Below are 24,562 nucleotides of genomic sequence, written 5' to 3' on the forward strand. Positions count from 1 at the left end.
TCTATGAAAAATCTACAGCTAACATCATCCTTAATGGGGAAAAACAGAGCTTTTCCTGTAAGGTCAGGAACAAGACAAGGATGTCCACAACTTCGATTTAACATAGTACTGGAAGTCCTAGCCACAGCAATCAGACAACACAAAGAAATAAAAGGCATCCAGATCAGTAAGGAAGAAGTAAAACTTTTACTATTTGCAGATAACATGATACTATATATATAGAAAACTCAAAAGACTCCACCAAAAAACTGCTAGAACTGATAAAGGAATTTAAGAAACAAAACAGATGAACATAGGGGAAGGGAAGGACAAATAAGATGAAAACAGAGAGGGAGACAAACCAGAAGAGGCTCAATCATAGGAAACAAACTGAGGGTTTCTGGAGGAGAGGTGGATGGAGGGATGGGGTAACTGGGTGATGGGCGATAAAGACACTTGATGGAATGAGCACTGGGTGTTATATGCAACTGATGAATCACTAAGTTTTAACTCTGAAACTAATAATATCCTATATGTTAATTAAACTGAATTTAAATAAAGAAAATAAATAAAATAAATAACTAAGTAAAGTCACAGGATACAAAATCATTATACAGAAATCTGTTGTGGGGTGCCTGGGTGGCTCAGTTGTTAAGCGTCTGCCTTCGGCTCAGGTCATGATCCCAGGGTCCTGGGATCGAGCCCCACATAGGGTTCCCTGCTCAGCGGGAAGCCTGCTTCTCCCTCTCCCACTCCCCCTGCTTGTGTTCCCTCTCTTGCTGTGTCTCTCTCTGTCAAATAAATAAATAAAATCTTTAAAAAAAAGAAATCTGCTGCATTTCTATACACCAATAATGAAGCAGCAGAAAGAGAAATTAAGAAAACAATCCCATTTCTAATCACACCAAAAATAATAAGATACCTAGGAACAAACCTAACCAAAGAGGTGAAAGACCTATACTCTGAAAACTATAAAACACTGATGAAAGAAATTGAAGACCACATAAAGAAATGTGCTCATGGGTTGCAAGAACAAATATGTTAAAATGTCTATACTACCCAAAGCAATCTACATATTTAATGCAATCCCTATCAAACTACCAACAACATTATTCACAGAGCTAGAACAAACAATCCTAAAATTTGTATGGAACCCCCAAAGACCCTGAATAGCCAAAGCAATCTTGAAAAAGAAAAACAAACTAGAGTCATCACAATTCTGTACTTCAAGTTATATTACAAAGCTGTGGTCATCAAAACCATATGGTACTGGTACAAAAATAGACACATAGAACAATAGAATACCTGGAAATAAACCTACAACTATATGGTCAATTAATCTTCAACAAAGCACAAGAAGACCGAAAAGGACAGTCTCTTAAAAATTTTTTTGTTTTTTTGGACACCAAACTGGACAACTGGACAGCAACATGCAAAAGAATGAAAACTGGACAGCAACATGCAAAAGAATGAAACTGGGCCACTTTCTTATACCATACACAAAAGTAAATTCAAAATGGTTTAAAGACCTACATATGAGACCTGAAACCATAAAAACCCTAGAAGAGAACACAGGCAGTAACTTCTTTGACATTGGCCATAGCAACTTTTTTCCAGATGTCTTTTGAGGCAAGGGAAACAAAAGCAAAAATAAACTATTGGGACTTCATCAAAATAAAAAGCTTTGCATAGTGAAGGAAACAATCAACAAAAATAAAAGACAGCCTATGGATTGGGAGAAGATATTTGCAAATGACATATCCAATAAAGTGTTAGTATCCAAATTATAAAGAATTTAGAAAACTGAATACCCCAAAACCAAATAATCCAATTTAACAAATGGGTAGAAGACATGAACAGACATTTCTCCAAAGAACACATCCAGATGGCCAACAGACACATGAAAAGATGCTCATCATCACTTACCACCAGGAAATGCAGATCAAAACCACAGTAAGATACCACATCACACCTGTTAGAATAGCTACAATCAATAACATAAGAAACAACAGGTATCAGTGAGGATGTGGAGAAAAAGGTTGGGAATTGGTGGAAATGCAAACTGATGCAACCACTGTGGAAAATAATATGGAACTTCCTCAAAAAGTTAAAATAGATGTACCGTATGACCCAGTAATTGCACTACTGGGTATTTACCTGAAGAATACAAAAACACTAATTCAAAGGGATACATGTACCCCTATATTTATTGCAGCATTATTTATAATAGCCAAATTATGGAAGCAGTCCATGGGTCCATCAATAGATGAATGGATAAAGAAGATGTGGTAAAAATGTATACGATGGAATATTGCTCAGCTATAAAAAAGAATGAAATCCTGCCATTTGGGACATTATGGGTGGAGCTAGAGTATATAATGCTAAGCAAAATAAGTCAGAGAAAGACAAATACCATGTGATTTCACTCATATGTGGAATTTAAGAAACCAAACAAATGAACAAAGGGAAAAAAAAGAGGGAGAGAAAGAAACCGAGAAACAGACTCTTAATTATAGAGAACAAACTGATGGTTACAAGAGAGGAGGTAGGTGGGGGGTTGGGTTAAATAGGTCATGGGGATTAAGGAGTACATTTGTTGTGATGAGCACTGGGTGATGTATGGAAGTGTTGAATCACTATATTATATACCTGAAACTAATATAGCACTGTATGTTAACTAACTGGAATTAAAAACTTAAAAAAATAAATTAGATTCTATTCAAAAACATCAAAAAAACAAACAAAAAATTGTACTACATCTGGAATTCTTGGAAAAATATGATAGCAGTAGAAGGTATGAATGGCAGGTACTTACCCTGAAAAGACCTCTTGAAGCTTAGAAGCTTAGGAAAGGTCAAGTTTTGCAAAGATCTTTCAGGAAATGTGGTAAGAGTGTTGAGGTCTGAGCAAAGTAGAAAGGACTTGGGATAGTCCATATGGGTAATATGGTAACAGTAGATTAAAGTAGAGGGATAAACAAATTGTTAAGTCACAGTGTCTATCTTAGATTGGTTGGAGTGAATTTGTAAGGCAGTCAACAGTTCATGGCGTTGTACAGTAACTGGGCAGTCTGGAAGCAGGCCTAGGATAAAAAGGTAAAGTTTAATTAGGGACAGGGATCGACAAAGCAAGAACAGTGCACATTTAGAGAATGAGGAGTTCTAAATCTTATTATTATTGCAATTTGTCTTGTCTAGCTGAAGATGAATAATTTTTTTGGCCAATCTTAAGTCATGAGGTATTCCAAATATACAGAAAAAAAACCCAGAAAAAAATATGTAATTTCTAATCATACTTAATAAATGTTAAAATTTCACATTATTCCTTTAAATATTTTTCTCTTTTTTAAAACAGCTAAAACTATACCTCCTATACTATCTCTCCCCTTTTTTCTCCCTTAATGAAGATTTGAAGTTTGCAGTTCTTATCATATCTGTTCAACTGGGTCAGTATGTATAATCTCAATGCCATTTTAAAGAAGGAAATTCTTTCACACACTCATTAGCAAGTAATAGATATAAAGAAAGGAGAAAAGAATTGGAATAATTTTTGAGGACAGCAACTAATGCCCAGATGTTTTGTTGCAACGTAATGTGCCTGATTTCAGAGCAAGTATTAAAATGCTTTAATATCCATTTGGCTTAAAAGGTTAAGGGCAGAAAAACAAATGTACCCTTCTGTGGAAGAGTTACACTGGAAGGCAAAGGGAGTTGTTGTCTAGCATGAACTATAAGAGATAATTGTTCATTAGAGAGTGTGAAGTCTGTTGTAAGCACAATCACATTCATTAGCCAGTTCCCCGCTTCCTGTCTGTAATGGGCATTAAAAAATGTTCAGTTAGAATGAATTCTGGCTTTAGCACTACAGATCCTTTTCTGGGTTTTTAATATTCTGGCCTTTGGTCTTTTTTCTTTTTGCATTTTCACTGAATAGGTGAAACCTCACAGTAAAATATAAATTATTTCTTAAGTACTATACTCCGAATGTATTACAAGTTCTCATAAAATATAAAGTATATATAGAAACCAAGCAAAAACACATTAAGCATGAAACATTTATATAAAAAGATACCTAAAATATATTTATACTGACTGGCAAATACAAAATTTTGTTAATAAGATTAAATAAAAGCCAGAGGCTTAGGACATCAACAAAATTACTAAGTTTATTGTGTTTTGGAGACATGTCTATCAACTTAACTCACATAAAAGTCACAGTATTTTGACAAAGATTCAGGTTGTATATCGCTAGGTGTCAGGGTCACTGCCAGATTTAGTCTTAGGTAGGGTCAGCCCAGTTTAAACTACATGGTTTAGACTTGTTTTCTGGAGTAGCAAATACCCTAACCCTTCCTCTTGATTATGCCTGGTAGGTAGTTAAACCCCTCTAACAACAAGCAACCCAACCATATAGACAGGTGCATTGGAAAACAAAGTGGATATGTAACTGTGAGAATGTTTTGGGTGCAGGTAGGTGGGAATTGGTTACAAATGCACTTATAGTATTATGAAATGGAACTTCAAAATTCATTCATTTCAAACCATTTATATACTGAGAAGCTACTTGTACCTGTTATTGTAGTACCCTAGAGAGGAGAGGCAAATACGTGAAAATTCTTACTCTTATAGTATTAATGCAGATTGATTAAACCCTTCAAGATGATAAGGAGCTTCATTCTTGTGGTAGAATGGTGAGTTTGATTTTCTGGGTGATAGGCTGGATATTTTGGGGTATTACGTCATTGAGAGACCCATAGAGCCTCTTGATAATTGCTTAGATAGAGAGGGTATAAGAAACTTACTTGACATATTGGAAGAGTTAGCAATTTTCGTGGAGGTCAACCCTGGATGGGCTCTATTGAAAAACAAATGCACGCTCTAGGAAATTTCCACAAGAGTGGCCTTCTGTCAGGGAAATTCCTACAGAAGCAGAGAGACATTTCTGGCAGCCGCAGAATCTAATATGCTAATATTGTGATATCATCTGTTCAAGAGGCAGGGAAGGAAAAGTTTCTCAACTTTAGTTTTTTCCTGGTATCTATAAGATTCAACTTTGAGAGTGTCCTTGGGCATATGATTTGTGATTAGGTGGATGCATGTGACACTGGATTTTTTAGAATTTCTCATTCCTCCAAAATATGCCTGAAACAACCATACAGTGAGTGTGAGGAAAATCAGTAAAGTCAAGATCACTAGGCTTCATCTCCATTTAGGATTAAAATGGGAATTTCAGATGTAAACCATGCATATATACATAGACAAGCATATTTTCTGAAAGGTAGAGAATTATATGATCCTTGCATTATTCTATTCTCAAGGCATCTATTAAGGTCTTAATATGTGAGAGGCATGGTTCTGAGCATTGGGGATATAAAGAAGAATAAACCATCATTCCTGTCCTCCACTGTAAGAGCAGTTACAACAAAGTGATTAATGCTACCACAGAGGAATAAACAAGATGCTGAGAAGGCATGGGAGAGGAAGCACTTAACTTTTCCTGCAGAGAATAGAAAAGACTTCTCAAAGAGAGTTGCATTTGAGTAGATTCTTGAAGAATGAATTAGTCTTTTAGGCTAATAAGAGGGAACATTACAGGCTGAAAAGGTAGCATTTAAGAAAAGGCAGAAAGTTCTGAAGCAGCCAGGAGATGAGGCTGTGTTGTAGATATAACAATTTAATTTAATTTAATTTAATTTTAATTTTATTTGAGTATAGTTGACATATAATGTTACAATAGTTTCAGGTGTACAGCATAGTGATTCCAACTGTATATATCATGCTATGCTCACCACAAGTGTGGGCTACCATCTGTTGACATACAACACTATTAGAATACCATTGACTATATTCTGTATGCTGTGCCTTTTATTCTTGTGACTTATTCATTCCATAACTGGAGGCCTGTATCCGCCACTCCCCTTTACCCATTTTGCCCATCCCCTGATCCTGTTCCCTCTGGCAACCATCAGTATGTTCTCTGTATTTATAGGTCTGATTCTGCTTTTTGTTTGTTTATTCCTTTGTTTTGCTTTTTTAGATTCCACATCTAAGTGAAATCATATGGTATTTGTCTTTCTCTGTCTGACTTATTTGAAAAAAAGAACCCCCGTGCCCTGTTGGTACAAATGTAAATTGATACAGACACTGTGGGAAATAGTATGGGGGTTCCTCAAAAAATTAAAAATAGAAATACCATATGACCCAATAATTCCACTACTGGGTATTTACCCAAAGAAAACAAAAACACATATTTGAGAAGATATATGCACCCCTATGTTTATTGCAGCATTATTTACAATAGTGAAATTATGGTAGCAACCCAAGTGTCCATCAATAGATGAATGGATAAAGAAGATGTGGTGCGTGCGCACGCACACACACATGCACACATACACACATAGAGGAATATTATGCAGACATAAAAAGGACAAGATCTTGCCGTTTGTGACAACATGGATAGACCTAAAGGGTATTATGCTAGTGCAGATATAACTTTTAAAGGTAGACAGGAGGACAAATCCCAAAAAAGACTTGTATGCCCTACTATGGAGTTTGGACTTCAACCTGCAGATGGTGGGGGCCTTAGAAGGTTTTGAGTTCAAAAAGTTGGAGAATGGAGGGTGAAGGCAGTGGGTAATGTCAGATTCTGGGTGACTGGTTAGAAAGTGAGCACTGGGTATTATATGCAACTGATAAATCATTGAACGCTACATCAGAAACTAATGATTACTATATGTTGGCTAATTGAATTTAAATTAAAAAAAAGATAGTTAATGTCTTTTGATGAGAAATGATGTGGACCTGGGACTGAGGTAGAGATGCAGCCTGGGATTAATCTCAGCTTTCTGACTTTTTGGATCATTGTATTAATCAAAAGAGAAGATCCAACTTTTGGGAAGAGAAAGGGTGGATTCAGTTTTGGACCTCTAGAGTTTGAGATTCTGTGGAACATCTGGGTGGAGATGATCATGAAGCTGTTGGTAAAGTAAGCATGAAGTTCAAGAAGGGATCCAGTTTGGAGATAATAGATTTTAGAGTCATTAATGTATAGAAGTTTTTTGGAGATTTGAATGTGAATAAGATTGCTCAGGACCCATGTGTCAAATCAGAGAAGAGGACAAAGGACAGCCCAGGGACTCCTACCAATTAAGGAGAGGAGTCATTAGACAGAGCTGAGAAGGAATTATGGGAATAGTAAAAGAAAATTTTGGAGGAACTGTTTTCAGGGGAAAAAGGGTGTGGATAATTCTAAGAAGGAGGTATTGGTTAACAGTATCAAATGCTGTTGAGTGACAAAGCTTGAAAATGATACTGGGTTAGGCCATTATAGGCAAGAGAACAAGAATAGTTTCATTAGAATGGTAAAAGAATAAGGTAACAGAGGGTTGAGGATTGAATAGCAAGTGTGGAAGTAAAGCCTTCAAAGGCTTATGATATTAACCTTCCCCTCAATGCAAGAAAAAAGAAGTATTTGTAGTTTGAGGGTGCTGAAGGGTCTCAGAATTATACTTTTAAAAATAATAGAAGAAAGTTGATATTGAGGAGAGTTAAAGAACCTGGTGTGGTGGCTAATGAACTAGGTTAAAAAAAAAAACAGCTTTTTTTGCTTCTATTTTGGGTGTTGATATAAGGGTGTTTTAAAACTAGCTGTGACTTTGAAATGTCTAAACCTGCCTAGAAGTGCCCTGAGAAACACTTGAGACAAAGGACAGTTTAGGAAAGAATCCCCATTGCTGCTGCATGCAGAGTGTGGCTAGATGTCTAAGATGATGAAGTTTAAATAATGGCAGAGAAAGTTGAGAATCTTTCAGCATCTTTGCTGACTCCAAGAAGCAAAAACAACATGCCCTTTGGCAAATACATTTTCCCTTCTGAAATTCTGTCAAATAAATTCAGAGGGACATAAAAAAAAAGGAAATATATCTTGTAACATGTGCTGATATGGTTGCACAGCCCTTATTTCATAGATTGTACGTGATGAATTTCAACACTGTATCTGATTTCTCTGTCATGTACATTGTGTAGAAGAGCTTTAGAGGTACAACTTTATATTCATTCTGGAGAACTTGAGAAGGCGTTGCAACAAAATGAGACTATAGGTACTATATAAACAAGAAGAAATCTTTCTCTCAAAAATGAAGGTGCTCCATAATAGTATTCAAGGAAAATTGCATCCTTCGAGGCATTTTATACATTCATTCTTGCCGATGACAAGAAATGCACCCTAGGTTTAGCATTTCATTTGGGGTATCACAGCCTTAGCAAGCTTTGAATGGGCTTATTTTTCAAGAACTGAAATAGTAGCTCATCATATATTTCTCGGCTTCTGAAATGATTGGTATTCCTCTCCTATTTAGCAGCTGTTAGAGGGTTTTTTATTTAACCAGTAAAGAGTTCCAAAATAGAAGTGTTGTCCTGGATGTATTTTAAAAACACACATTTCAGGCTTTTCCTTCTTAACTTGAAGTAGTAGATAAAAATCCCAAAGTGAAAATGACAAGATAATGTTGTGACATTGACTCTCAAAGGCATAAGGCATCTGTAGATGGCCCTGTGTGTCAGCTCCCAAGGCCAACACTGCAACTGTCATACCTAACATCCAAGAGCTAAGTAAATTTGGTTAAAACCTTGATTCACTGCAATGCTTATGGAATCAGGTGTTCTGGGTAACTAATTCTTTAGTTATTAGATTATTAAATAGACTACCCCTCTTATTTGAATTTTTGTTGCCACAGAGTTTTAGAAATGTGTTGCCATATTGTATCAATTTAGTGGTTTTCTTATTGGTGTAAAAGCTGAACTTGATTGTGTATTCTATTCCTGTTGAAGGTGGGGAAGGTAGTTCTTTTCTTGATACTTTCCTTGAGGTCTGTGCATAGGAGAGAGATTGTAGTTGATGGTTGCTGGCTATTTCCTGTTCTAGATCTTGTGATTAGTCTGTTTATTTTTTAAAATTTTTTATTTTTTTGAGAGAGAGCGTGTGAGCAGGGGTGGGGGAGCGCAGAGGGAGAGGGAGAGGGGGAGAGAGAATCATAAGTGTGTGGAGCCTGACTCAGGGCTTGATCTCACAACCCTGAGATCATGACCTGAACCAAAATCAAGTGTTGTCAGTTAACCGACTGAGCCACCTAGGCACCCCGGATCTGTTTAATATGTTCTCAGACATCCTTCCTCCAGCACCCTGTCAAATTTATATAATGTTTTTTTATTCTCAAACTATTTTTTAATCCTCAGGTATTTGATATGGGTTGAGTACTGAAGCTGCTAAAATGATACAGAATTTGTAATTTATAATTTAATGAGAGAAAAGAGACTTTTACTGCTGGAGAGCTAACTGCCTGGGTGAATCCTGGCTCTGCTGCTTGCTAGCTGTAGGACCTAAATGTATTTGTATTTCAGTTTTACCCACTGTAAAATGAAGATAACATTCATACCTACCTCATAGGGTTGCTCATCATATCCCTTCAGTGCCAGGCACGTGTTAGTTGTGATTGTTACTACCCTTTAATCTTCTTATTCATGGGTAGGCCCCAGAGTGTACCTCTAACCCCTGTGCAGTTGGAGATGTCTTAGTCAGTTTGGGCTGCTGTAGGAGAATACCACAGACTGGCTAGCTTTAATAACAGAAGTTTATTTCTCAAAATGGAGGGTGGAGGTCCAAGATCAGGGTGTCAGCAAGGCCTAGTAAAGATCCTCTTCTTGGTTTGCCTCTTTCTTGCTGTGTCCTCACATGGTGGAAAGAGAGGGCTCTAGCCTCTTCTTCTTTCTATTAGGACATCAATACCCACCCTGGAGCTCTACCCTTTTGACCTCGTCTAAACCTAATTACCTCCCAAAGACCAAACCTTCTAACACTATCACATAGGGGTTGGGGTTTTTGCATATAATGATTGGGTTCATAGCAGGAAAGGATGGAGATTTCCCTTGGAGAGCATAATCCTCAGTCCCCAGAACTTAGAAAGAGCTATCCATTGTAAATTTGGTGCTGCATGGCCTTTTATGTATGAATATTCTTAGATTGGGTTTGTATGTTCTATTGTAAGAGATTGTGTGCTTCAAGTAAATAAATAAAAGAAGAAAAAAGAAAGAAGTCCACAAAAGCATCCTGATATAGGTTGTTATGTTGTCATTTGCTTCTATGTAGTCTTAACATTTAGAAAACAATTTCTGGGTACTAAATTATGGTAAATTGAGGGTTTCAATGGATTAATCAAGGTTTTCTATAATATGCTTCGATAGAAGACAATGAGTAATTACATGAATTACAAAACATAAAAGTAAACCAAAATATAATGAGAAAAGGCAATTTATCAGTGCTCTCCCCATGCTTCTGTGTGTAGATTGATATATGCAGAGAATAGCAATCCAATTAGCTTTCCCCTCCTCCAAAGGTAGGCAGCAACTGGAGGATTCTTTTGATCATTTTATTCATTTTGTGTTAAAACTATAGCACTTCTAATTTATAGACATCTTGTGAATGTCAAGGAAATGTCACCCAAATCATTGAAATACAGTGAAATTCATACATTATGTTTAAGTAACAGGTTGCCCTGGGCTCCAAGGGATGCAAGCTTAAATAGAACTGGGATTTTAACTGTTCAATTTCAGCACTTTAAAGACACAGAATAATCAAGGTGAATTTCTTAAAGGAAGCAACTCTGAGGATAGAAAGGTAACTGTGAAGTATTTCTGGATAAGCCATTAAGTGGCAGATTGGCATATGGCTGCATTTCAGATCCCGATTTGTTTGGTTTAATGTGAATCATTTTTTTCCCTTTAAATTGAAGCCCAAATCCTATAATGGAGATACTTAAATGAACCCTCTGGGTCACTTAGGCATCTTTTTCAGCATCCCTCTGAGAAATTCAATAGTCGGTTATAAAAATTGAGTTTTCTACGTTTCTGTCATGCCTGAGGAAAAATTTGATTATCTTCCAGATTTTTCCAAATCCTTTAACTAAATTGGATTATTTGCTGATTTACCCTTTACTTCCCAGTGCCATAGTAGTGTTTCAGTTGCAAACTTTGTAGTATAAGCTGACAAGATTATAAGATGTTTATCTTCCTAGGGCAGCAGCATGGTAAGCTTTGCCATTAGTCTTATATGGATCCACATTGGAATCCGGCTTTGATTGCCTGTGAATTGGGTGACCTTATGCAAATGACATGACTTCTGTTGGTTTTAGTCCCTTTGTAAGTATAGCGAGGATACTAAAGATAACCTTGCATCGTGTTTGGTCAAATGAGTAGAGATAATGCATGCGGAAATCCTGGGTTCTGAGTACGCTCTCAGTAAATGTAAATCTCCTACCTCCCCATTTCCCAAACCATGTTTTGTTTATTGAGGAGACATACGACCAAGGCTGTGTTTAGATCCAGGATCTTTTATGATGGGAGTCCAAAATAATGCATCCTAAATCAATCTGTCATGGTCAGAGTTCAACCAGAGATGTAGACTAGTAGGAGATATACATCAAAGAGATTTATCACAAAAAATTGGCTTGTGCAGTGTTTTAGCTGGCATAGCCAAATCTGAAATTCATAGGGCAGGCTGTCAAGAAGGGCAGGGGCTGAGGCTGCTGTCCATAAGTAAAATTTATTCTTCTTCAGGGAAGCCTCAGCTCTACTGTGAAGGCCTTTAAACTGATGCTGTCAAGTCCACTCAAATTATCTGGAATAATCTCCCTCACTTAAAGCCAACTGCTTATGGACTTTAATCACATCTATAAGTACTTTTGCAGAAACACCTACATTAGTGTTTTGTTGAATAACTGGAGACCATAGTCTGACTAACATACCAAGAAGACCATCATACCATCCCTCTGGTCTCTCTGGATTCTTTTGTTCATAGAAAGTAGGAGCTTTTAAAGAAATTACTTTTATTATAGTAAAATATGAGGCTCAGTATTTTTTAAACCAAATGGCAGAAGAATCATAAGGAAAAATTTGTGGTTTCATTAGCTGAAGTCAAATGTGAAGATCTACTATCAGATAAATGTTTTCTGCATACTATCAGAAATTATCTAATTTTTTCTTGTTTATGGATTTATAGTTGGTCTCTTCCACTAAGATACTCTAAACTCCATGAGGACAGGGGTTTGTTGTGTTCACTTCTAAATCCCCAACATCTTGAAAGCACTTTGTGTAAGACAGATACTCAATAAATATTAATGGGAAAAGTCAATAAATGATTTCTTCCAGAGAAGAGTTGAGTTACATTTCCTTGTCTGAATAAAGAGTTTTCTGTTATGTTTACTTGATTCACTTTTGACTTGAGCTGTATATTGCACCAAGGCTTATGGCTAAGAGTAGACTGGGGAATGAAATCCGATCTGCTCTTTGCTCACCAAGCCAGGTGCCTCAGTTTGGACTGTGTCGGGAAAAAGAAGTGCTTTTTCTTCCAATAAAGGGGCCTTATACACACATCCAGCTGTGTTCCTGGGGTGGAGGGTGGGGAGTGTGCCACCCTGTAGTTCTCATATAGGTCAGTGTTAACCTGGCATTCTTCCATTATAACTTCCTATTGCATATGGAGATCTGTGATGACAATAAGCTAAAGGACTAAAATGCCCCACCTGTTCTTCTTGGGAGGCAGCTTCCTTTACAAGATCATGATCTTGCTTCTTATAGGGAACAAACCCTGGTATTAAGGCAGTTAAAGATCAGAGTAACAATCTATTGGTGACTTTAAGATTTAGTACTTATTGCTCTATCACCAACATTTTCTGAGAAAAATACACATACTCTTTACAAATGTATGAATTATTTGATACATAAAAATTTTGTATGACATGCATGTAAGTTATGAAGTATAACCATACAAACACTCATGAATCCACAAAGAGGAAATAGAACATTACTAATGCTGTTGAAAATTCTGTTCTGTTCCACATTCTCCCTCATCACCCTGCCTCCCTCCAGAAATCACCAGTGTCCTGAATTTTGCATTTATCATTTGCTTGGTATTCTTTACAGTTCTACCAGCTATGTATGAGCCTCTAAACAATATGTTATTTCATTTGCTTCTTTTTAACTTTACATCAGTGGTATCATAATATATATAATTTTTCACTAATCTGCTTTCCTTATTTAATATGCTTTTAAGAACCATCCAGTGTTTTTATATAACCATGATTCATATACTTTATTCCCATGGAATATTTCAGTGTATAAGTTATACCACAGTTCACTATCCATTCTCCCGTCAGCAGACATTTTTCACCCTTCTTTTCTCCTATGTGAATGGTGTTACTATGAATGTTCTTGTCCACATCTCCTAAAGAATATATATGGGAAAATGTGCTGCAGAGGTTTTCTAATTGAAACCCTTCATTTATGGACAAATAAACTGAGGCCCAGATGCTTCAGGCAGTTGGTAATAAGATTACAGGTGTGATCCCTAACTTTCATGTTGTCTTCATTCTGTGCCACCTCCATATGAATATGCTGCAATTTATTTTCAAGAAGAAAGTTTAGCTTTATTTTTTATTTTTTTAAATTTTATTTTATTATGTTATGTTGGTCACCATACAATACATCATTAGCTTTTGATGTAGTGATCCATGATTCATTGGTTAGTATTTGGCTTATGTAGTTACTAAGGTTTTTCTGTTTCTGTTTGTTTTTTTGGTAACTTCAGGAGGAAAGGAAGCAGACTCTTCTGTGCCTGTGAGAAGAAGGAAAGTGTTAATCAGGGAGCTGGCCCGGGTTAGGGAGCCACTCTGGGACTCTTGGTAAGGCCAACTGTCTCCCTTCCCCATTTATGAACTTTTTAATATTTTTTATTTTATTTTATTTTATTTATTTTATTTTATTATTTATTTATTTATTTGTCAGAGAGAGATTGAGAGAAAGAGTGCACAAGCAGGGGGAGCAGCAGGCAGAGGGAGAGGGAGAAGCATCCTTGCTGAGCAAGGAGCCTGATGCGGGGCTCGATCCCAGGACCCTGAGATCATGACGTGAGCTGAAGGCAGATGCTTAACTGACTGAGCTACCCAGGCATCCCTGAACTTTTTTTAAATAAAGATTTTATTTATTTATTTGAGAGAGAGAGAGCATGAGCAGGGGGAGGGGCAGAGGGAGAAGGAGAAGCAGACTCCTTGCTGAGCAGGGAACCTGACTCGGGGCTTGATCCCAGGATTCTGGGATCATGACCTGAGCTGAAGGCAGCCACTTAACCAACTGAGCCACCCAGGTGCCCTTTATAAACTTTTTCTTTAAGTATATATAACATGCATACAGAAAAGTGTACATATCATGCATATATAGCTTGATGAATTTGTGCGAAGTGAACACACTCATGTAACCAGCACAGAGGTCCAGGCAGAGAATGTAATCAACACCCCAGGAGCCCCCACCCCCCATTTCCCTCCCAGTCACTACTTGTACTGCTCTTCTCCCTCTGCCCCCATCCTTTCTCCCATCCCCTGGGGAAGGCCCTTTGAATATCCTGACATGTTGAAGTGATGGTTCTATGGTACTGTGGATATAATATTGCTCATGGAGGTATAAGATTAGAGTTAAATCCTAGCTCTAATATTTCTTCATCATATGACTTTGGGTCCCTGTAATTTTCTGGTTCTCAAATGCTTTATCTATAACATGGAGATAATAAGGAATTTTTGGTTTGACAAGAAATTTAAATGAACTAAGAGAAGTGGAATTTTCTAATAAAGATCCTGGCACAGAGTAGGTACTCAGTAAATGTTGGATCCTGAGAGCTGAGTGTCTCTTTGTGAATTGGAGGTTATGAACGCATGGAACATCATTTCTAGATTGTACAGTCTTTTGACATTAACACATGAATGTGTTCTCCTGCCTCTGTTGCCACAGTCCTTTTTCTCAGGCATTTTTCTATTCTAGGGATAAGATTTCCCAAGACATCCTTCATCCTGAATGAAGCGAAACTGGAGTTCCAATATGTAGTCTAGTCTCACCTTACAAGTCCTGGTTTTCTGGCCTCATTATTAGTTGGATATGAGCTTTGATAAAATTCTTATTATGGAGTTGAAAAAAGTAGCAGTGTACATCAATGGCTTCTCTCATATTTATGGTCTAGACTTGAAGCTTGTTTTAAGTTACACTTGACACCTTTGGAATGCAATGCCACTCTCTGAATAACTCCAATTTTGGGCTCTGCTTTTCAGTACTGAATGAAGGTCAATATTTCTGCCTTTATTAAGTGCTAATGGTAGATGCTCACTGGGGAATAAATATAATGTCCTTAACTTTTGGAATTGTATATAGGTAATAAAGTCTACATACTTTCCCATTCTCTTATTTGGAATAATGAACTATTTATTTTGTAGATTCTTGTCATACAGTTTTTATCTTTTCCCTTATTTACTGAAATCATTAGATAGAGTGGCTAGACGTGCACTAAATGTATATTTTATATATTTCTATTTTCTGGAGAAGAGGAGGAAACTTTTTTTTTCTACTGCCATGGTTTTATTTTCTATGCAGTATAAGCACATTTTAATTTTATCATGAATTTCAGTGCCCATTAATTTGAGGCAACAGACCATATTTGTGATTTTAAATGAGGCTGTGAAAATTTCATCAGTTTGCATAGGTTCACCTGTAAATAAAAATGAGGGCGGTAGTAATAAAGTATAAAAAATGTGAATGGAGAGGGAAAGGTGAAACTTGTATTTATTGTTTGTATACTGTGTATGTGTGTATTATTGTATTTTTACCTATGCTATTTCATTTAATGTCACCATGCCAAAGTAAGGCACAATAAAAATCAAGCATCTATTTCATGGCATCAAGGTGATAATGGTACCTTTCTATTAGGAATCATTTTTTTCAGAGTTAAAAACAAAAATTTAATATTTAGACCACAAGTTTACCATTATAATTTGAGTCAGTGCATCGAGTGGAAGTTCACAAAATGGGTTCCCAGAGGAAGAGTTATCTGATGAAGAAGATGGATTCTTTTCCCATGTCCTAACCACCTTGGCTCCTGGGGAGATGCCCACCCTCCCCAAAGAGTACTAAGTCAGCTCAAAGGCAAAAGTCTTTTTTATCTGATATGGAATTAGAAGACCCTTGTAACTGATGTTACAAGGTGTTCCTTTGTTTCCTGGGAACTAGGTCCACCTCACGTGGATATTACTACTATTAACATCCAATGGGTTCTGTGAGAGGTTAAAACAAAGATGTCTCATGCTTTGCCCTAAAGGTACTCCAGGGAGGAATCCAGACTGCTGGGTTACCACCACTTAGGCTTCTTCTATCTCAGTGGTAGTCATGAGTGGTTGCAGAGGAAGAGGCCAGTTTGACAATCAGTCTTGCAGTCTGAGGTTCTCCCCCAGGTACATTATTGGTAACTCTTCTGTCTCTTTTTTATTATTAATTTAAAACTAATTCCAGTATAGTTAACAGAGTGTTATATTAGTTTCAGGTGTACAATATAGTGATTCAACAATTAGTATACATCACTCAGTGCTCATCATGATAAGTGTACTCTTTAATCTCCATTTCACCTATCCCGTCACCCACCTCCCCTCTGGTAACCATCAGTTTGTTCTCTATAGTTGAGTCTTTTTCTCTGTCTCTCTCACTCTTTCTTTTTTTCCTTCACTCATGCGTTTTGTTTCTTAAATTCCACATATGAGTGAAATCATATGATATTTGTCTTTCTCTGACTTATTTTACTTGCATTATACCCTCTAGATCCATCCATGTTGTTGCACATGGCAGGATTTCTTTTTTATGGTTGAATAATATTCCATTTCTATTTTTCTATCTATCTATCTATCTATCTATCTATCTATCTATCTATCTATCTATCATCTATCTATCTATCATCTATCTATCATCTATCTCACATCTTCTTTATCCATTCATCAATCGATGAACACTTGGACTTCTTCCATATTTTGGCTATTGTAAATAATGCTGCAATAAACATGGGGTGCATGTATCCCTTTGACTTAGTGTTTTCATTCTTTGGGTAAATACTGCAGTAGTGCAATTACTGGATCATAGGGTAGTTACATTTTTAACTTTCTGAGGAAGCTTCATACTGGTTTCCATAATAGTTGTACCAGTTTGCACTTTCACCAACAGTGCACAAGGGTTTTTGTTTCTCCACATCTTCTCCAACACCTTTTCTTTCTTTTCTTTCTTTCTTTCTTTCTTTCTTTCTTTCTTTCTTTCTTTCTTTCTTTCTTTCTTTCTTTCTTTCTTTCTTTCTCTCTTTCTTTCTTTCTCTCTTTCTTTCTTTCTTTCTTTCTTTCTTTTTCTTTTTCTTTCTTTCTTCCTTCCTTCCTTCCTTCCTTCCTTCCTTCCTTCCTTTCTTCCTTCCTTTCTTCCTTCCTTCCTTCTTCCTTCCTTTTCCTTCCCTTCCCTCCCCTCCCCTCCCCTCCCCTCCCCTCCCCTCCCCTTCCTTTTCCTTTCCTTTCCTTTCCTTTCCTTTCCTTTCCTTTCCTTTCCTTTCCTTTCCTTTCCTTTCCTTTCCTTTCCTTTCCTTTCCTTTCCTTTCCTTTCCTTTCCTTCCTCTCTTCTTTATTTTTTGCATATCTGTCACTGTTTTTTGATTTGTGATTATCATTTGCTTTATATATAACACCTTCTGATTATAGCAGTCTACATGAACTTGATTCTCTCTTAATTTTGAACCCATTCTTTACTCTTCTCCCCTTCACATTTCAGATATTTGGTATCATATTTTACATCCTTTTATTTTGTACTTCTCTAGATTTTTACAGATACACTTTTTTTTTTTTTTTTTTTTTGCTTTTGTGATTCCTGTATTCCTTATCTTACAGTTTTTGTTTTCCACTCACAGATTCCCTCTTAACATTTCTTGTAGGGCAGGTTTAGTGGTCATGAATTTTTTTAAACTTTTGTTTGTCTGGAAAATTCCTTATTTCTCCTTTTATTCTGAATGATAGCCTTGCTAGATAAGAGTATTCTTGGCTGCAGATTTTTCCCTTTCAGCACTGTGACTATATCATGCCACTCTCTTCTTTTTTTTTTCAGATTTAACTGAACATTCTTTATTCTTTTTTAAATTTTTTATTATTATGTTAATCACCATACATTACATCATTAGTTTTTGATGTAGTGTTCCATGATTCATTGTTTGTGCATAACACCCAGTGCTCCATGCAGAATGTGCCCTCTTTAATACCCATCACTGGGCTAACCCATCCTCCTACCCCCTCCCCCCAGAACCCTCAGTTTGTTTTTCAGAGTCCATCGTCTCTCATGGTTCGTCTCCCCCTCCGATTTCCCCCCCCTTCATTCTTCCCCTCTTGTTACCTTCTTCTTTTTTTTTTTCTTAACATATATTGCATTATTTGTTTCAGAGGTACAGATCTGTGATTCAACAGTCTTGCACAATTCACAGCACTCACCATAGCACATACCCTTCCCAATGTCTATCACCCAGCCACCCCATCCCTCCCACCCCCCCACTCCAGCAACCCTCAGTTTGTTTCCTGAGATTAAGAATTCCTCATATCAGTGAGGTCATATGATACATATCTTTCTCTGATTGACTTATTTCACTTAGCATAACACCCTCCAGTTCCATTCTCTTCTGTCCCACAAAGTTTCTGCTGGAATATCAGCTGATGGTATTATGGGGGTTACTTCATATGTAATGGTCTCCTTTTCTCTTACAACCTTTAAGATCCTTTCTTTAACACTATTTTTTGCCATTGTAATTTTTATGTGTCTTGGTGCGGACCTCCTTGAATTAAAATTTTTTTGGGATCTCTGTGCCTCCTGAATCTGGATCTATTGTTTTCCACCCCAGATTTGGGAAGTTTTCAGCTATTATTTCTTCAAATACATTTTGCCCCCCTTTTCCTTCTGGGATCCCTGTAATGCAAATGTTATTAGGCTTGATGGTGTCACTGACTTCTCTAAGTCTGTTTTCATTATGCAGTATTTGTTTGTGTCTCTTCTGTTCAGCTTGATTGCTTTCCATTACTCTGTCTTCCAGGTCAATGATGCATTCCTCTTCTTCCTGTAGCCTAGTATTTATTTCATTTATCATATTTTTATCTTACTGAGTTTTTCATCTCTGATATGTTATTTTTTATCTCTTTGAAGGGTCTCATTGATGTCCTCCTACTGTTTTTTTTCAAGTCCAGTGAGTATCTTTATTTTTATTTTTTATTTTTGAGAGAGAGAGAGAAGCGAGCATGAGAGAAGGGGGGAGAGGCAGAAGGACAGAGAATCCCAAGCAGTTTCCATGCCGCACAGAGCCCAATGTGGGGTTAAATCTCACAACGCTGAGGTCATGACCTGAGTTGAAATCAAGAGTCAGATACTTAACCATTGGAGCCACCCAGGCGCCCCTCAAGTCCAGTATCTTTATGATCATTAGTTTACATTTCCTATCAGGCATATTACATATTTCTGTTTTGTTTAGATCTCCTGCTCTGGTTTTTTTCCTGTTCTTTCATTTGGGATATATTCTTCTGTCTCCTCATTTTGCCTCCCTCTGTGTTTCTGTTTGTTAGGAAGGTCAGCTATGTCTTCTTTTGGAAGTAGTGGCTTTATGAAGAAGAGATACTGGAGTGCCCCGCAGTGCTCCCTGTTCACCAGAACCCGGCACTTCAGGGGAGTGTCCTATGTGTGTTCCTTGTACCCTGATGTGTCTGAGTCACTTTTCCTTCCAGTCCAGTCATCTGCACTAACTCTCTGCCTGTTGTAGGCTGTGCTTGCTCATTGTGGTGTTGGTGGGACTTAGGCAGGCCAGCTGTGAGGAGGCATGCCCTCAGGGGAACTCAGGGGCAGGGCAGTGGCATTAACAAAATTTGTACTGAGTCCAGGATGATGGGCAGCAGGCTTGGAGTGGGCGAGTCCTTAGGAGAACTTGTCGACAGGGCACAGTGTCAGGATGTTAGGTAACAAGTGTCTGTGCAGTGTCACCTCCTGCAGGTGGGCCTTTGTTTTTGCTGGAGGGTGGGGGAGGAAAATGGCCAGCTCCTTTGTTCCCAGAGAAGTTCTCCAACATCCTCTAAAATCAGTATAAACAGATCTCCCTACTGTTTGCTCTAGGTGTTGTGCAAACTTACATTTCTGTGTTGACTCTCCACGAGCTGCTGTCTCTTTAAGGGTGGTGACCCAGCTATCACTTGCCCTCCCGGCTAGCCCCAGTGCTGAGTCACCTGACTTTTAAAGCTCCAGGTTCCAAGTCCTGCTGGTTATACAAACTCATGGAATTCAGCTCGTCTGGTTTTCAAGGCCAAATGTTATGGGGATTCATCTTCCCCATGTGAGCTCCCTGGTGTGAGGGACCTTTTCTCTGCCCTCTTCACACCTATAGCTCCCTTCCTCCTGTGGGCAGCCTCTAATCATGATTTTGCCCTTCCTCTTCTCTCAGATGTGGCTTCTTCTCTACATTTAGTTATGGAGTTTGTTCTTCCAGTCTTTGGATTGCTCTCTGGTTTATTTACACAGATGTGAGTGATATCTACTTATAATCATGGGATGGGTAAGTTTTGGGTCCTCCTACTCTGCCATCTTCCCAAGTTGCCTCCTCTATTAGGAATCTTTAGAGTTTCCAGGCACCAAGTTTAGGTCACTCTAAGGGAGCGACAGATTGATCAGCCACATGTCTTGAAAAACTCATGTTTAAGGTTCATTCCTTATTTCATTTTTATTAAAGTTTTATAAGGTTTATATTTTATTACACTAAAAATGAGAAGTAAAGGAGAGAGGTTCAACTGATTTGTTTGAATTTATTGAGGACATAATGTCCTTGGAGTCCTGTAGGAAGTCTGGGAAATGAGGTAACATATTCTAGTTCTTGATCTTTTCTAAGTGTGACTTAGAGCAATGCTTATTAATTTAGTTACAAATATTGATTGAGTTTTTACTTTGTGCCAGCCCCTGTGCTGTGTTGGAGTTAAAATGGTGAGGAATATATGATCTGTCCATGAAATCATAGCCTAGGGAGTAAGCCAGGCATGAAAATACAATCACAGTCCAAAGATGAAGTGGGGACACTGCTAAGTAATGTAATATCTTAGTCTTGGGAGTATCTAACATCAGGACCCTAGTTTACTTTGTGGGTTATGGGGTTTCAGGAGTCTTCCCAGTAGAAGATGAGTATAAGTAGAAGATGAATACAAGGTGGACAAGTGGAAGGGCATGACAAACTAGCAAGTACAGAGGAATAGTGTAGTTCAGGGAAATGCAAGAAGTTGATGTCTCCGGTGTTTTTTGCATAGATCCATCAGGCACTGTGTGGAAATATAGGAGTATAAATGCTTCCATTCCTATCTACATGACATTGCTCATATCTATGCCTTCTGCTAATTCCCTGTTACTAATGTTTATCTCACCATTTCCTACCAGGGACATTGCAGCTTTCTCTAAATCATCTTGCTGCCGTCAGTCTTGATCATCTTGGATTTATTGTCCATAGTGCTTCCAAAACGATCTTTCCATACTCAAATATGATCTTTTCCCTGTGTTTAAAGCCCTTATAAATCTGCCTTACCAATGGCAACAGGATAAACATAGACACTTATTGTATGTTATATGAAGCCCTCATGATCTGGTTCCTGTTTGATAAGTTTTTTTTTTTTTTAATTTTTTTTATTGTTATGTTAATCCCCATACATTACATCATTAGTTTTAGATATAGTGTTCCATGATTCATTGTTTGTGCATAACACCCAGTGCTCCATGCAGAACGTGCCCTCCTCAATACCCATCACCAGGCTAACCCATCCTCCCGCCCCCCTCCCCTCTAGAACCCTCAGTTTGTTTTTCAGAGTCCATCGTCTCTCATGGTTCTTCTCCCCCTCCAATTTCCCCCCCTTCATTCTTCCCCTCCTGCTACATTCTTCTTCTTCTTTTTTTCTTTCTTAACATATATTGCATTATTTGTTTCAGAGGTACAGATCTGAGATTCAACAGTCTTGCACAATTCACAGCGCTTACCAGAGCACATACCCTCCCCAGTGTCCATCACCCGGTCACCCCGTCCCTTCCACCCCACCCCCCACTCCAGCAACCCTCAGTTTGTTTCCTGAGATTAAGAATTCCTCATATCAGTGAGGTCATATGATACATGTCTTTCTCTGTTTGACTTATTTCGCTCAGCATAATACCCTCCAGTTCCATCCACGTCATTGCAAATGGCAAGATCTCATTCCTTTTGATGGCTGCATAATATTCCATTGTATATATATACCACCTCTTCTTTATCCATTCATCTGGTGATGGACATCTTGGCTCTTTCCACAGTTTGGCTATTGTGGACATTGCTGCTATAAACATCGGGGTGCACGTACCCTTTCAGGTCCCTACTTTTGTATCTTTGGGGTAAATACCCAGGAGTGCAATTGCTGGATCATATGGTAGCTCTATTTTCAACTTTTTGAGGAACCTCCATACTGTTTTCCAGAGTGGCTGCACCAGCTTGCATTCCCACCATCTGTTTGATAAGTTTTTAAAGTTTATATGTATATTTATCTTGAATGCAAACATGAAGTTTTGGAGGCAGAGATAATTATTATTACTTACAGCAGTGACTTCACTATTTCCCCACACCCAGTAATTCATAAGTGATACAATGAGAGCCAGATGTTATCCTGTATATTGGGGAATGGGAGAGTCTACACTGTGGAAAGGAACCCTGAAATTATGAATCTGGGAGTTTATATATGTCACATGCTGCCCCATCATCTCTTGAAGGAGGGAAAGAAACCTTTACTCTCTAGTTTTTACAGTCATTTGGAATGTAAAGGACTGGCTTCAAAGCTCAGGATTTCATTCTCCTTAGATAAGGAAACATACAGAGAGAACTCTAAAATGTATGGAGGTCTCTGACTAGCCAATCACTCTTTAACATCCAAGATTTATCTTTTAACCTAGCTTCCAATTTTCTTTGTCAGAAACATGGAAACATTTTCACTGCAGTTTCACACTGCTCACTTTTCCAGGCTCATTACCTCTTGCTTCTTTGTTGAAACACTGTGCTCCATCACTGCTAAACTACTTGTGGTTTTCTATACTCTGTGGTTTTATGCCATTGTTTATTTATTTTAATATTGCCTCATTACTTTTTTTGCTCATTATTTCTATCAAGAAAAAATTTATATACATTAAAAATGTACTGATCTTAAGTTTATAATTTAGTATGTTTTGATATATGTAAGTACCTGTGTAATACCACCCCAATCAAAATAGAACACATTGCTATCACAGCAGAAAGTTCCCTTTGTCAATTACCCCCTCCTCTCATAGCAACTACTGTTCTGATTTCTATCACTATTGATTAGTTTTGCCTGTACTTGAACTTCATATAAGTGGAATCCTATAGTATGTGCTCTTTTTTGTCTGGCCTCTTTAACTCGACATATGTTTTTGAAATTCATGTGTGTTGAGTGAATTAACAGCTTATTCTTTATGTGGAGTAGTTTCCGTTATATGAATATTGCTCAATAAGTTTGTCTTATTCATATATGATGGCATTGGGTTGTTTCCAGTTTTTGTCTATTATGAATAGACCTGCCATAAGCACTCTTGTTCAAGAATTTCTTGTGAGCCTATCTTTTTGTTTCTCTTGGGTAAATACCCAAGGGGCGAATTGCTGGATTGCAGACAGAGTGTATGCTTAACCATACAAGAAACTGCCAAATATTTTTCCAAAATGGTTGTACCTTCATATTCCATGCTTTCTGAACATGCAGTTTTCTCTGACTGGGGGGTTCTTCTGACCCCTTCTGCTTAGTGAACTCTTTCTCATCTTTCAATTCATAGTCTAAGCATCACCTCCTTTGTGAAAGTTTTGGGAGAGTTGATTTTACTCATTTAGGATGCTACTTTGTCTCATTGTTCCCTCTCCATTTCGGCTGCTCCCCACCCCCCAGTCCATAGAAACCAGGAATAGTGTCATATGTATATTACACACTCAGATGTATTAGGGGAAGCTACCAATGTTTTATATTAGATGTCATTCTGTAAACTTCTACTGAGCAGTTACCTTGCCCAGCAGAATAGGTGATAAGTTTATAAATAAAGAAAATTTATCATTTAGATGTCAGTTAGTTTTGTTCACTGATTGATGGAGGGATCTGATTGATGAAAGATGTTATGTTGGGGATAATGAAGTTTTGGCTGCCAAACCAGCTCTCTAGTCCTCTATTTGTTTATATAGTGAAAATCCAAGGAAAAGTAGCATGAAGTCACATAATGTTGAAATAGTTACTGTTACCTCAACATGGCAAGAAGAAATAAAAATTATGTATATGGATTATTTAAGATTACAAACATCATTATCCCCTAATTCAAACAGTATAACAAACTATCCTATTACTACCATCTTCCCTTTCTTTTATGCTATTTTTTGAATTATAAGTATTTTATCTTTAATCCATCAAAGGATCATGACTTTTTCTGTCTCCTGTGAAGATGATCTAACCACAGAGCTTCCACTCACTAGATAGGGGATTTTGTGTGGGTTGTGGAGCAAGAGAAGAAAGAATATCCAAATGACATGCACACCAAGCAACAGAAAACAGAAAATGCATTTATTCTAACTTTTTCATGTGCCTTCTAAAAAAAGGGGGTACTTCACAACAAGAAGCTACTTTAATAGTTTG

General features: G+C 37.6%; 1 long non-coding RNA gene across 1 annotated transcript in view; it reads left to right on the forward strand.

The window, feature by feature from the left end:
• LOC118522646 (uncharacterized) overlaps window positions 1–24,562 on the forward strand; it is a 1,210,141-nt gene that overhangs the window by 130,163 nt on the left and 1,055,416 nt on the right. The window contains exon 5 of the long non-coding RNA XR_013440670.1: window positions 13,618–13,711. This is a non-coding gene — a long non-coding RNA (uncharacterized LOC118522646). The remainder of the gene's footprint in view (window positions 1–13,617; window positions 13,712–24,562) is intronic.

This window comes from Halichoerus grypus, chromosome 8 (assembly GCF_964656455.1).
Source record: "Halichoerus grypus chromosome 8, mHalGry1.hap1.1, whole genome shotgun sequence".
In the NCBI taxonomy this organism is placed as follows: domain Eukaryota; kingdom Metazoa; phylum Chordata; class Mammalia; order Carnivora; family Phocidae; genus Halichoerus; species Halichoerus grypus.